Below are 12229 nucleotides of genomic sequence, written 5' to 3'. Positions count from 1 at the left end.
TGATACGATTGTCACACTGTCACGTTATCAGTTTTCTCATAATAAACTTTTCGAGATTTTGTTTGTATTAGGCAGTTTTGGTGTACTTCTCGAATAAAATCAAAATCAAAGTTACGAAAGTGAAACTCTATTTCTTTATTTTAATATAATATATATAATTGGTTGAATAAACGTTTTCAAATGTTGGTAAGAATTATACTGAAACAAGCAACCATACTAAAGTCAAATTTACGAAATCAGTTTTCTCATAATAAACTTTTCGAGATTTTGTTTGTATTAGGCAGTTTTGGTGTACTTCTCGAATAAAATCAAAATCAAAGTTACGAAAGTGAAACTCTATTTCTTTATTTTAATATAATATATATAATTGGTTGAATAAACATTTTCAAATGTTGGTAAGAATTATACTGAAACAAGCAACCATACTAAAGTCAAATTTAATACAAAAAATAATCCAAGATTAACAATTAATCAAGGAATAATGACAATGCCAGCTCTTGGGGTGCACATGCAGATCAAACTGCAGCTCCTACAATTTTCAGGCACCGCATTGAATCCATCGAATTTTATGGAATAAAATATCGTATTATAATTTATCTGGAAAGCACAAAAACTAAATATAATTAGTCTGACAATTTTTCTCTGCAAAGAGATTGGTTCATAAATTAATTAGATATGTCTTCTGGGTTAATTTGATGTGCTGTATACAAATACAATTAGTGATAATGCTGATTAAGATAAACATTCAAATTAAATGACAAATGGTGCGTTTGAAACACCAAGGTGCTATAACATATATATATGTTTGATGGTTACAATATAACAACAGCAATAACATTAATGATAGCAACAATTATTTATTATTATCAACATTCTTCTCTTTTTTATTTTTATTTTTATTTCCTCGGGGTAATAATTTGTGTGCATCTGTTAATTATTTGGAACGATGATTAAGACTAAATGTTATTGACTTATATTGCAGCGGGTGGTTTGTTTTCACGTTGAATATGTCATCAGTGCCAAAGAGCTATATATATGAGTAGAAAACAAGGTATCAATATCAATATGAACATTATCTATCCAGAGCAACTTGTGGAGCTAACAGCCTTTGTTGAATTTTGCTGGGGACGAAAAAAATGAAAAGAAAACTATAATTGGCACTTTCACAATTAGATGTTAAATTTGTTACAAATATATATAGTTTTTGTCATGTATGCGAGTCAAATTTAATATTCTGTTAACCAACTAAACGGAGAAAAATATCACTAAACTAAAACAAGTTTGTAGTGCGTCTGTGAAAACCTAGCTGCTATTTTATGAAGATAAAAAATAAAAGCTTCAATTGTCAACTCTCACCTTATTTAACCATGAAAACTAATCATTGTTACATCACAAGAGATTTAGTATAAGGGTAAAACTATTAAACGGAGACATTCATTTCTCACAAGTCAAATGAACCAACTACTACCGGGCATAGCTACCCCTCCTCCTACACACTTATATGTATGCATATACGAAGACGGTCCAAGATTAACAGTTAATCAAGGAATAATCACTACAACAAAAATGAGCATTGCGCACTATAAATTATATGTGCCCTTTGAGGCCAAAAAGCACCAACAATTGTGGTCATAGACCAATAGCAACAATGCAGCTACTATCTTTGTGTATGTGCCCTCTATGGGCGTCATCATTGATTAGAGGGCACGATATGGCCATGTGTGCTCAAAGAGTTGAGCACAAATAAGGTTCTTTTTGTGCCCTGTTCTGACACCTGTGTTAGATGCCATTTCAGATTCATGTTAGCACAATTTTTGTAATTGTGCCCTATCAATTAAATTAAAAATAAATAAAAATAACAAATTTGAAATACCAAACAAACATTTGAAAACGTATATTCATCCCTTCAGGTAGTCATCCTTCCGGTGGAGGCACCTGTGCTCCACGCGCCATCCACAACAGTACCAGACGCAACGACAGTGCGACCTGCAGCCACGCCAGGGGTTTCAGAGTCCGTTTTGGTCCAAAACACAACCATTTTCAACAATTCAAAAGCTAAAACAAAGCTACAAGGGTAAGTATTCGAAATTTACCTTTTTTAAGGCCATTAGGTGGCCGGTGATAGCCTAAATTCATAGCCCTCGCTGGAAATCAGGGGAATTTGTCCCCTGAGTTGAAAATGCATCCAAACTTAACCAAATCAGGCATGCAGTGCACGAAAACGTCTCTAAACAACTTAAAGAACCTAACTAAGGTGTTTTCGAGACTCACCCATACTGAATTCGATGAAAAATCTCGTCGGGGAGTCAAGCCACGATAGAGCTTGTCATTTCGTCACGTTGGTTTCGATTTCCAGAAAGCAAAAGGTAAAGGGGAGTTTGCAGTTGACGCTAGTGGTTGCCTCGCCAGAGATCGCCAGCTATGTCGCCGTCGTTGCTTATGTGTTTCTCTGTGTCAAGGAAGAAGCCGAGAGGGAGAGACAGAAAGATTGTGAGAGAGTGAGGGTGGCAATGTAGTGTTTAGGTGGTGGCAAGGTTCGTCGGAGTGGCTAGTTAGATGGAGATGGATACTGCGGTTTTCTGTGCAGTGAGCACAGAGATGGTGAGGGAAATGACAGAAAAGTGTGAAGAAGTAGAGAGAGAAAATTAGTGAGAGAGAGGATTGTGTAAAGGAGGGAGATGGAAGAGTGATGGAGTGCAGAGAGGAGTAGAAGCACGGGGAAGGGTGAAGACCCACGTGGGTGGGTCCCACGGGACACAAAAACCCATCAGAAAATTAATAAAATAATTATATACATAACCTGGAGGGAGATGGAAGACTGTTGGATTAATACTCAACAAATAATTATATATACATAACCAGGTGGGAAGGGTGAAGACCCACGTGGGTCCTTGCTGCATCTACCTGCCAGGATAGAAAACAATGAAGGAGCACAAAAATCCATCAAAAATATACACACATATAACTAGGTGGGAAGGGTGAAGACCCACATGGGTGGGTCCCTGCTGCATCTGCTTGCCGGGAAAGTAAAATGGGAGAAGCCTTTGGCTTATAGAATGCTCTCTCCCAAAATTACCATTTTGCCTTCTAACTTTAAAAATTCGTAACTTACTCGTTCTAACTCTGAATTCACATCCATTTGTGACCACATGTTCATTACGATAAGTATTATTTAAATAAAATAAAATATTTATCACCACTAATAATTCAAGTTGATTGCAACTAGATATTTTCACAAATCGTGAATAGGAAAAAAATAGTTCGGAATAGGAAAAAGTAAATGTAAAGGACACAAAAGCATAATTTTTTATTTAAATATATTAAAATAGAGAGCACAAAAGCCTTTATTGTGTCTGTGTAAATTAATAAAAAAAATTTCCATCTCTGACATGCAAGCTGGACACAAAGTTTTGTGTTCAAATTTTAGTAGGCACAAATACCCGACACAAACTAATGTGTTTTTATGTTAGAGGGCACATTTGAGGTATTTTGGTGCTCAATGGAATTTAAAAAGCCAAATATATATTTGTGCTCAATGAAAATGAGAAGGGCACAAATCAATTGTGTTCTTAGCCCATTTTTCTTGTAGTGAATGACAATGCCAGCTCTTGGGGTACAATTTTCAAGCACCGCATTGAATCCATCGAATTTTATGGAATAAAATATCATATTATAATTTATCTGGAAAGCACAAAAACTAAATATAATTAGTCTAGCAATTTTTCTCTGCAAAAAGACTAGTTCATAAATTAATGGGTTGTTTAGATATAGACCCTTGTAGTTGTCATTGTCTAGACAAAAACCCACCTCATATTAAACATCCAAATAAAACCCAAAATTCAAATAGTTTGCCATGTTGGCAAATAAATGACCTATCCTTATAAAATATTTACAACTTATGCCACAATGCCCTAAATATGTCAATAAATATTATTACTCACCTTCAATTATGCTTAATGAGCAATGAGCAATGAGCTCCTGATTTAAGACCACGTATTACAAACTATTTACCTATATTTTAAAAATTCACTAATTTACCTACATTGTTTTGATACAAACTAATTGACCTACATTCTTTTGATACAAACTATTTACCTATATTTTTTTTCTTTACAATATCACGTCTATGGTGTGACAACCCGTCCCGAAATAAATTTTTCGACAATGTGAAATGTCTATTTTTCCCTTAGACGTTGAGATGGTTTGCGTGTTATGTTTTGGGTGTGGTCCAATTCCTATTTTCCTAGACTTTTGGAACTATTTAGGATTTAGGTTTCTATTTTCCTTTGTTTTTTGTTTGGTTGGCCAATCATGGACCACACACACACACACCCATACCCTCCCGTCAACAATGTGAAATGTCTATGTTGCCCTTAGATGTTGAGATGGGTTGCGTGTTATGTTTTGGGTGTGGTCCAATTCCTATTTTCCTAGACTTTTGAAACTATTTAGGATTTAGGTTTCTATTTTCCTTTGTTTTTAGTTTGGTTGGTCAATCATGGACCACACACACACACACACTCATACCCTCCCGTTGACCCTCTCTCTCTCTTCCCTCTCGGTTTATCTCCATTTTTCCGTACAACGTACAGACAAACCTCAAACCAAGCGATTTCTTTGCGGATCAAGGTTTTTGAAGTCATCTTCGTGTTCCTTGTGAGCTCAGGAACACATCTATACCGTTTTTAAAACGTGAAGATCTCATTTTCCCGATAACCCAGTTTTGGGTTATTGTTCATGCACTCATGATTTCGAAGTTTTTAGGAGATTTTAAGCTGCTAGTGAGCTTTAGGACGTCTTTGTGAAGCTCGAAGAAGAAAAACGTAAGTGTTTTGGATGTCGGGAAGTTGAGTTTGACAAGTTTCAAGTTTGGTCGGAATATCGAGGTTTCTCCGGCAAAATCCCGTGAATTTCAAGGCTTGAAAGTGGTAAGGTTTTGTTCTTCTAGTCCTAAGCTTCATTTTGGTGCAAATTTCATGATTTTTGGTGGAAAAAATGAGCGAGATATTGAAGTTTTAAAATTTCCTTGTTTCCGGCTATAGCAGCGACGACCGGTGCCGGACTCCGGCTATCCAAGGAAGAAGGAGGACAATATTCCGTCAAAGTTGACAGAATATTTTGACTCTGTCAGGTAACTTTAACGGCATATTCTAGTTTTTAACGAAATATTCCATAACGGCGTTGACTATTTTGTCCCCTGTGCCAAGCACGTGCCTGCGCGTGAGCCATGCTTCTAGCCGTGCCTTGGCCAGTGCGTGGGTGCTCGAAAAAATTTTCTAAAAATATGGGGATGTTCCTGAGGTTGAGTAGATCATGGTGGTATATTCAAATACCCCATTTGAGCAATGTATGAGAAGTTATTTCCTAGTTTTGTATATGTACTTTAAATAACGTTTATTCAGTTATTTCGCATATAGGTGAGACCTATCTTGAGGACGAGCGCCATCAATAGAGGCTCGGGGGCTACGACACTTCAACATACCAGTGAGTAGGCTTTTGGTTTTCCGTATATACCTATATACTTGAGATTTTTCCCAGAAAATGTGTTTAAATGAAATTACGTTTTGAAATGCCATGCAAAGTATCTGTCTATTTTATTATGCACTAGTAGTTGCATATATTTATGATTAGTGCTGCGCTTGCAGAGGTAAGTGCCAGGTAAGTTTATAAATTAAAGATATGAGATTGCTTCAGTTATGTGAGATATGTTGTGATGTATTGAGAGCTCATAAACCTGCATCCCGGTGTTAGTGCTCCCGCCCAGAGTTAGGGCACAGTCCTTTATGTGATGTTCACCTCCTGCACCATATGCTCACCTTGGATCCAAGTTAGGTGCATAGGCTTGTCGTACAGACCACTTTAGGTGGTTCCGATTCGTAGATGACCCACGATTATTCGCACAGTCTTCACGTGATTGTAACACTAGAGCATATTTATATTACACCTAGTCTTGTCGTACATACCACTTTAGGTGGTTCCGATTCGTGTGCAGGATTTGATTTGATATGATTGAGATTAGTTATGAGCTATAGACTCAGCCATGCATGGTACATTAGATGAATCTGACTGATATGATATTTGGCATTGATATATGTGAATTGGACTACTTATTGCATTTCATTGAGATACTTTGGCATGGTATACTTCTTTGGATTTTCATCCTGAGCATGAATTCTGATGTAGCATATATTATATTTTTCTGGGAAAATTATACAGGTTTTACGGCGAGGGGTTAGAACTTTTGAGAAATGATGTGATTTTGAAAAACTTTGTTTTTGCCCACTCACACTTTCTGTTTTGCGCCCCTCCAAGTTTTAGGTAGAAGTGCTTTGGTGGATCACGAGGATTTCGACGGGGGTTCTGACAAAAATCATAAATGTAGGATCACTCTTGGGTGTTGTACAATTAGTACTTGTCCTGCTTGACTGCATCTAGGATATTTATTGCACAAGTTGTGTATTTCACACTTAATCTCGCACTAGCACTCTATCTTAACTAGTACTGCTAGTAGTTTGGTTTTTATTCATTCGCATTTCCCTTATATCTTTATTACTTCCGCACTGTGCACATGGTTACGTCACTGTAAACATCGAAATTTCGGTAAATAAATGTTGACCGATAAATCAAAGTGTCAACGCTCATGTATTACATAAATTTTACACGTAGCGTGTGACTCAACGAAAATTGAAATGAGTTGGAAAAGTCATCAAATAGGACACGTGTCAACACCTGGCAGAAACGACTTATTTCATCTGGAATATTATATTCAAAGTTAGGCCTTGGAAAATTCTATAAATACAAGCCCCTTTCATTCATTTGGGGGGGAATTCATATTACACCTTGAAGCTCTGAAGCTCTGAAACTCCGAAGCTCTCAAGCATCCAGGTTCCCGAAGAATCAAGAAAGCCTTCTTGGTTCTTCGTTCATCGTTCTTCCAAGATCAAGCCCCAACGGCCCTTTGGATCAACAATCATCCACCAATTCAAGATCAAGCCCCGACGGCCCTTGAAGAAAGCCTTCTTCGTTCTTCGTTCATCGTTCTTTCAAGATCAAGCCCCCGACAGCCCTTGAAGAAAGCACCATCGTTCATCATCCGTTCATCCAAGATCAAGCCCCAACGGCCCTTTGGATCAACAACGTCGACAAATCCACACACATCCAACCATTCTTCAAGATTAAGCCCAAAAGCCCTTGAAGATCTGTTCATCACTGTTTCTTCAAGATCAAGCCCAAAAGCCCTTGAAGATCCGCTCATCACCGTTATTCAAGATCAAGCCTCAAACGGCCCTTGAAGAAACATTCATCCTCAAGATCAAGCCCCAACGGCTCCTTGAAGATCCGCTCAAATCCACATTCAAAGATCAAGCCCACGACCCTTTGAAGAAACTTCCAACAGTTCATCCAAGATCAAGCCCCGACGGCCCTTGGATCAACGAAACATCCACCAATCAACACCTTACGGAGATCAAATCAGAGGATCAAATTTGAGAGAGATTGTAACCCAAAATCATTCAAAATCATCAAACACTAAATATTTGTTTGTGCACGTTGTTCTTGTCTCTTTCGTTTCAGGAATTTTCCGTGTTCACAAATTGGCACGCCCAGTGGGACAATCTCTACCTCTCATCTCTTTCTCCGTTCAAGGAATCCAAGCACACCTCAAAGTCAATGGCATCAAGCAAGGGACAAGCCGTTCTTGCAACCACTGAGGGAAGGATCCTAAGCACTTCTGCCGCAAACGGACAATCCATTGGCGCCACAACCGCTCCTCAACATGCCACTTCAAAATTGGTGCCGCTAAAAGAGCAAGGGGAGCATCCAAGGTGTGAGTATGTCATCAACCTGACGTCGCTGGGGGCACCGAAGCATGATGTTGGGGCACACAAGATGACATCCCAAAACAGCCAACGACGTTCTTCATCAGCATCCTGAATGTCTAAAGGAAAGTCACGTCTATTGGTCGCACAAGTCATGACTATCGGCGTTACCTCCGTTGAAGAACAACTGGCTCAAATGAATGAAGCGATCGCAAGGCTAACACGGATTGTTGAAGAAAAAGACTTGCAAATCGCTGCACTCGTCAGCCGACTGGAGCCACAGGACGACGAGAACCCCGACCCAGAGAATGATCCACTAAAGAGAAGAGATGACGAAGAAGATGAGCCTCAAGTGGAGAAAAACGATGTGAAGCCGGAGCCAGACCAAGCAGCGGCACTCATGTGATCTCTTTCTATCCAGCAGCTGCAGGAGATGATCACCAACACTATCAAGGCACAGTACGAAGGGAGCTCACATACCTCCGGGTTGTACTCAAAGTCGTATTCAAAGAAGATCGACGCCTTAAGGATGCCGAGGGGTTATCAACCACCAAAGTTCATGCAATTTGACGGAAAAGGAAACCCGAAGCAACATGTTGCACACTTCGTTGAAACTTGCAACAACGCAGGAACCGAATGGGACTACCTCGCCAAGCAGTTTGTGCGCTCGCTGAAAGGAAACGCCTTTGAGTGGTACACTGATCTGGAGCCTGAGTCCATCAACAGTTGGGAGCAATTGGAGCGGGAATTCCTCAATCGCTTCTACAGCACCCGCCGCACTGTGAGCATGCTAGAGCTAACGAACACAAAGCAGTGGAAGGACGAGCCAGTCATTGACTACATCAACAGATGGCGCACTCTAAGCCTCGACTGTAAAGATAGGCTCTCTGAAACCTCTTCAATCGAGATGTGCATCCAAGGCATGCAATGGGGTTTGCAATACATCCTTCAAGGCATTAAACCACGGACTTTCGAGGAATTGGCCACTCGCGCCCATGACATGGAGTTGAGCATCGCCCATCATGGGAAGAAAGAACCGATCGCCGACTACAAGAACGACAAAGTTCTTGGGACAAAGGTGGAAAAGGCTGCATGGAAACCCACCAAGGAAGCGATGACGGTCAACACATCTCCCGTCAAAATATCCACACGAGGCAAGGCGATTCAAACCGAAGCTTTTCAAGAGATCCGTAGACGCACTTTGAAGGAGCTTGAGGAGAAGACTTATCCATTCCCCGACTCTGATGTGGTCGCCATGCTAGATGGCCTGTTGGACAAGAAGGTGATCAGTTTGCCTGAGTGCAGACGGCCGGAAGAGATGAATCGTACCGACAGTCCAAGATACTGTAAATTCCACCGCTTCATCAGTCATCCCACAGAAAAATGTTTCGTGCTGAAAGATCTCATCATGAAGCTGGCTCAGAAAGGAATCATCGAGCTAGATCTTGACGATGTGGTGAAGTCAAACTATACCACCTTCACTTCTGGCTCTTCCGACTCAAAGTTTTCACCTCAACCGCTGGGGGCATCCTCCAAGACAAGCAAAGTTGAAGGATGGACTCAAGTCACTCCTAAGAAATTGCACAAGAAGCATACGTCTCCTCCACAAGTTCGCCAATCGGAAAGGGGGCAAAGTAGCTCTTGTCAACCTTCAAAGCAACGTGAACGTGTTGAAGATAATGAAATTTCGACATATAGATCGTCCATCCCCATCACGATGCGTGATTTCTTACCCAAAGACTTCTTCAATCACTCGGTCAAGGTTCCTTGCTATGAAGATTGTGAGGAACGCCTCTCCAAAATTGCTTGACAAAATCAATAATGCTCCTTGTTCGCATGAGCCTAAACTGCACGAACCAAGGCTCCTCGCCTGCATGAGCCTAAACTGCATGGCACAATGCTCCTGGTCTGCACGAGCATAAAAGGCAACACCAAATGCTCCTTGTCTGCACGAGTTGAAACTGCAAACGACACCAACGCTCCTTGCCTGCACGAGCTGAAACTGCAACACGGCACCAAATGCTCCTTGTCTGCATGAGTTAAAACTGCAAACGGCACAAAAAGAAAATACCAAAAATATGTATGTATTTGAACTACGTTTTGACTTGATCTCTTTCTTTGGAAGGGTACGTAGGCAGCTGGAATATTTAATTTCGAGTTCAGTCATATCAAAATAAAAAAAAAATTTATTAAAGAAAAAAAAATACATATGTTTTATGTATTTACAAAAAATATATTTATTTATTACAGCTTCAAAAAAAAAAAATCAAAATGTCAGCAAAAGACCCAAATGCCAGGCCTATCCCTTCGCCAAAATGTCTGCTTCTTCTTCTTCCAGGCCCAGGCCTCCCTCCATTTCACAGGCCCAGATGCCAAGAGCCCAACTCTCGTGGCCCGCCCGAGCAACAACTAAAAGAGCACCAACCGACAACGGCATCGCACGCCGTCCTCTACAACCCCTCCGACATTGTCACCTGGGTCGACTTCCTCCTCCCCGGTTTGAACCACACTGATTGAGACATCCATGGTGAACAAGAGGTCGGTGATGGAAGTAATCAGAGCCAGAGCCGCGAAGCCGAACTTCCGCAACAACGACGACAAAGTCGTTTTCGCCGTTCACGGGCCTCCCTCCAGCTCTCAACCGCCCGCTCCTTCTACCTCCCCGGCGTCGCTCCGGAGGACTTCATCAAGGGAGATGTTTTGAGAGTTAAAGTGAATAAATTGACATCTACAAAGACTCAGCTTCCTTACTCATTTTACTCTCTCCCTTACTGTAAACCTGAGAAAATCGTGGACAGTGCAGAGAATCTTGGGGAAGTGCTTCGTGGTGACCGAATTGAGAATTCCCCCTATGTGTTTAAAATGCGGGAAGCTCAGATGTGCAACATTCTTTGCCGGTTGACACCTGATGCCAAAATTGTGAAGCAGTTTAAGGAGAAGATAGATGACGAGTATCAAGTGAACATGATCCTTGATAATCTACCTCTAGTCGTTCCCATTCAAAGGCCAGATCAAGAAGCTCCTACTGTTTATCAGCTTGGATTCCATGTTAGGCTCAAAGGCCATTATGCTGGGAGCAAAGAAGAGAAGTACTTCATCCACAACCATCTGGCATTTACTGTGAAATACCATAGAGATTCACAAACTGAAACAGCAAGAATTGTGGGATTTGAGGTTAAACCATTCAGTGTTAAACATGAATACGAAGGGAAATGGAGTGATGCACAGACTCATTAAACTACATGTGACCCCCATTCGAAACACACTGTTGTTAATTCTAATTTTCCCCAAGAGGTTGCCGAGAAGCAAGAAATCATTTTTATCTATGATGTTGAATTCCAGAAGAGTGATGTAAAGTGGGCTTCTAGATGGGATGCTTATCTGCTGATGAGTGACGACCAAATCCCTTGGTTTTCAATTGACAACTCATTGATGATTGTCCTCTTCCTTTCGGGTATGGTAAGCGATGATTATGCTAAGAACACTCTACCGTGATATCTCCAAGTATAATGAACTTGAGACCCAGGAAGAAGCGCAAGAAGAGACAGGATGGAAACTTGTCCACGGGGATGTTCTCAGGGCTCAAAATAACTCTGAATTGCTGTGCGTATATGTTGGAACTGGTGCTCAGTTCTTTGGAATGATACTGGTGACAATGATCTTTGTTGTCCTTGGTTTCCTCTCCCCATCGAACCGGGGTGGTCTTATGACGGCAATGCTTTTGTTATTTTGCCTTCATGGGAATTTTTGCTGGTTATGCCTCTGCTCGCTTATACAAGATGTTTAAAGGTACAGAATGGAAGAAAATTGCTTTCAGGACTGCAGTCATGTTCCCAGCAACTGTCTCTGTCATTTTCATTGTCTTGAACACTCTAATTTGGGGCCAGTACATCGGGAACGAGATGGCCCTCTCCGATTTGGCCAGGCAAATCCTCAGCGGCCTCGCCTATCTCCACCAGCGGAAGATCGTCCACCGCGATATCAAACCCTCGAATCTTTTGATCAACGCGAGGAAACAGGTCAAGATCGCCGATTTCGGAGTGAGTCGGATTCTGGCTCAGACCATAGACCCCTGCAATTCTTCCGTCGAGTTTTGCCTCCGCCAGTCCAATCATCTCAACGCAGCCTGATCTCGTCTGCTCTCATCGACCCATCATCCCAACTCCACTGTTTCGAACTCCAGCGAGAACGGCAACTCCCCATCCGACTGAACCGAAATCGACCCGAACAAGTTCTTGCACCCGGTCCGACTCAAGTCCTCGAATCGCATAACTTCTGACTGGTTGTGGGGCTGAGACAGGCAGCTGATGTTATCAGCGCTGGACCTGCAGCTCTCTAAATTGAACTGCTTCTGAACGAAATCGGCGGAGTCGTTTTGCGGCGCCGAGCAATTCTGGAGGAGGAGGCTGTTG

General features: G+C 41.2%; 1 long non-coding RNA gene and 1 pseudogene across 1 annotated transcript; both read left to right on the top strand.

Moving 5' to 3' along the window:
- Positions 1-4516: 4516 nt before the first annotated feature.
- On the top strand, positions 4517-5566 carry LOC126597557 (uncharacterized). Its single transcript, XR_007614283.1, has 3 exons — positions 4517-4928; positions 5046-5131; positions 5418-5566. It is a non-coding gene; the product is annotated as an uncharacterized LOC126597557 (long non-coding RNA).
- A 4522-nt stretch (positions 5567-10088) lies between these two features.
- Positions 10089-11947, top strand: LOC126596808 (transmembrane 9 superfamily member 8-like; annotated as a pseudogene).
- Positions 11948-12229: the final 282 nt, after the last annotated feature.

This window comes from Malus sylvestris, chromosome 13 (genome assembly GCF_916048215.2).
Source record: "Malus sylvestris chromosome 13, drMalSylv7.2, whole genome shotgun sequence".
Lineage (NCBI taxonomy): Eukaryota > Viridiplantae > Streptophyta > Magnoliopsida > Rosales > Rosaceae > Malus > Malus sylvestris.
Note: the sequence above shows the minus strand (reverse complement) of the source record. Positions and strands in the feature narration are given on the sequence as shown.